This window comes from Fulmarus glacialis, unplaced genomic scaffold (assembly GCF_000690835.1).
Source record: "Fulmarus glacialis isolate BGI_N327 unplaced genomic scaffold, ASM69083v1 scaffold29804, whole genome shotgun sequence".
Lineage (NCBI taxonomy): Eukaryota > Metazoa > Chordata > Aves > Procellariiformes > Procellariidae > Fulmarus > Fulmarus glacialis.
The window spans coordinates 2139-2441 of record NW_009206578.1 but is presented as its reverse complement, the minus strand read 5'-3'; positions in this window follow the sequence as shown (position 1 = coordinate 2441).

The following is a 303-nucleotide window of genomic DNA, read 5'->3' as shown; positions in this document are numbered from 1 at the left end:
CGGGAGCCCCGGTCGGGCGCGGGCTCTCCTCCGAGGCGCGGTGCCAGGCCAGCCCCGCGGCCAGGAGCAGGTCTGTACAGGGTATTTCGCTCAGGTGTACACCGAGGGAACGGTTAACTCGAATAACGGGGTCAAATATCAAGTGACAGCTCGACCATCCAGTGCTGACATTTGTCTAACATCAGGTAGAGACTTTCCGAGGGCAAGTTTCTTTTGAAAGAAGGCTTATTCCAGTTTTATGAGGCTAGCATGAGGTGTATAGATTTGCCTGGGAAAACATATACTAGTGAGACAACTCATGAA